At 36.0% G+C, this 2,678-nt stretch overlaps 1 pseudogene; it reads left to right on the top strand.

Annotated features, from left to right (window-relative positions):
- The first annotated feature begins 1,859 nt into the window (after nucleotides 1-1,859).
- LOC126001670 (rRNA-processing protein FCF1 homolog) lies at nucleotides 1,860-2,409 on the top strand (annotated as a pseudogene).
- The last annotated feature ends 269 nt before the right edge of the window (nucleotides 2,410-2,678 follow it).

Here is a 2,678-nt window from a genome sequence, read left to right as displayed (position 1 = left end):
ATCCTGCACAAATAACTTGAAGATGTTAATTTATCTTTTTACTCACGGTTCTATCCATTTTATCTCTTGCATTTGACCATTTTTATAACTTTCTAAGGTTAAATAACTTTAATACCTGTAATGTAACTGATATTTTGATCCCATTTTTTTTGGTTAAGATGCTTCTGTAATTGGTGAATAATAAAGCACATAAACACATACTGAGGAAATCAACTTGTAAAAGACATTATAGAAAACCATAGCTACTTTGGTTAAGTATTTGACCATTTGGCAGCTTTAATTTTTGTTTAATATGATATCTAGAACAGGTCAAAATTTACCTAAAATTTTTCTAATTTGGGACATTTTTTTATCCTCTTATAACTTTGCTCAGCAAGATTTAGATTTGTTTTAGTTACTTGTTAATACCATTTTTATAGTTTGCTTACTCTAGCCATAACAAATCAACTGAAAACTATAAAAATCAACATAATCTAGGGTAAAATACCTTTTTAATAAACTATAACTCTCTTGTTCATAGCTTGCATTTTCCAAGAGTAATTGTGGCTTAAAAGCATGATTTTGGATAATGTTAGATTCTTTAAAAGATAGCAAATTATAGCAGAACAGTATAATTAAATATTTTACTATTATTTGACTTTGCAGTTTTCTTGTGCCATAATTTGGGAAGTAAAGGCTTCAGGAAGACTAGAGTAGATATTTGAGATAAGACAAAAGTATTTTTGGTGGGAAGAAAGTTTTCTGCCCATGCAATCAATTGTAAGACAGCTCTGCTAGAAATGACTAGGAAACGAGTTAGACAGCATAATTTCAAGATATTAGCAATGTGAGACATGCTGGTGGTTCTATTTAGTTGGTGTGCCAGGTGAAGTAGAGGAGTTTAATTACCACGGAGAAAAAATAACAATGATAAAAAGAAGTTCAGAAATTTACAAAGATGAACACAAGTGAGCATTTATCTCTATTGTAACATCAAAAAACAAAGTCCAGAATAAATCAGCCTCCTAGACAAAAGAAGAAAATTCCAAAATCTTAAAAACTTCCAGGGCCTCTTAGGGATGAGCAGAAGAGGTTAGACCATTTTTTGACTCTCTGTTCATTTAGAAGTTATCCCTAGTTATGCTCAGGAGACTATCTGTTGTGCCAGGATATATAAAATCTGTGTAGACTGTATACAAAGCACGCATCTTAATTCTACTCAGTTCATCCAGCATTCTTCTCCACCCATGTCAAAGATCCTTGTATTATTCAGACTGAGGCATCTTTTTTATTTTTATTGAGGGAGATGTGTTGTGGGTGATGAGGAACCCTTATCTCATTCCCCGTTTTTTTTTTTTCCTTATTTTTAGTATTTGGGCCACTGGGATGAGATAGATGAGAGGGGGGGGGAGGGAGAAAGAGAGAATGGGAGGGAGAGAGGGGGATAGGGAGAGAGGGAGAGGGACGGGGAGAGAGGGAGAGAGAAAGGAAAAAGGAGAGAGGGAGAGGGGGAAAGCAGAAAGGAGAAAGAGGAAGACATGGAGGGAGAGAGGGGGAGAGAGGGAAGGAGAAAGGAGGAGAAGGAGAGGGAGGGAGAGAGGGAAAGAAGTGAGAAAGAAATGAGAGGGAGAGGCTGGTAGAGGGGGAGGGAGAGAGGAAGAGTGAAAGAGGGAGAGAGGAGAGGGAGGCAAAGAAGGAGAGGGAGAGAGAAAAAGAAGAGAGAAAGGAGTGAGAGGGAGAGGGAGAGAAAGAAAGTTTCTCCAGACCTGGAACTCTCATCTCATTTTACATTTGTTTCCACTTCCACCTGACACTCCGCAGAAAAAAATAAATAAGCAAAACAAAACAAAAAATAAAAGAAGCAAGAGTATAGTTTGAACATACGAAAAAAATTTTAAAGGAAACATTTAACCATGAAGTGAATGTTCAGTCTTAGAAATCAAAGACTGAAAAAAAAAAAAAAAAGGATAGATTAAAACCTATAAATAAAGTAAGTAGGTCCCAGAGCACTCATTCCTACTTATTTTCCCAATATAACGCACAGCTGGGCCCAACATACCATATTCTGGTATGACAAGTTTTACATTAAAGCCAAATTGGACTTAGTACACTCAATGATTAACTATTTATACACCAAGTATGTCCCTTTGTTTAATTGTGTCAAGGCTGAGATTCAGAAATTGGATAGAAGTATGTGGAACTCTCATGATCTGAATGATTTGAACAAATATCTTACCAAGCACACACAAAGGCACCTATGCAGATGATTGCTGGGTACAAAAGGTAACTCAGTACAAATATTAGATTGTGTCTACTGTTAACTTAGACCTTAAAAGAAGAATTCAGAAGATCCCTGGAGTTCCCATCATGTGCATTTCTAACCATAGTTATAGCATTGAGCAGATGACAGATGATTATGGAATCTCTTAGTTCTAGTTGTTAGAATACAAGAGTTGAAAATGTAGAAAGCTTGTCTAGAGTACAGGCAGTGGTGGGGTGAGGAGATGGGAGATTTGGTACGTTGGTTATGGGAATGTTGCACTGGTGAAGGGGGATGTTCTTTACATGACTGAAACCCAACTACAATCATATTTGTAATCAATGTGTTTAAAGATATTAATAAAAAAAAGAAAATGCAGTTACTGTGTTTGAACAAAGCTAACTCCTTTCTTGAATGAGATATAAACAAAGCCATGAAG

The sequence above is a fragment of the Suncus etruscus genome, chromosome 2 (assembly GCF_024139225.1).
Source record: "Suncus etruscus isolate mSunEtr1 chromosome 2, mSunEtr1.pri.cur, whole genome shotgun sequence".
Lineage (NCBI taxonomy): Eukaryota > Metazoa > Chordata > Mammalia > Eulipotyphla > Soricidae > Suncus > Suncus etruscus.
The sequence above is the reverse complement of the archived record's forward strand: the minus strand, read 5'-3'. Positions and strand labels throughout refer to the sequence as shown.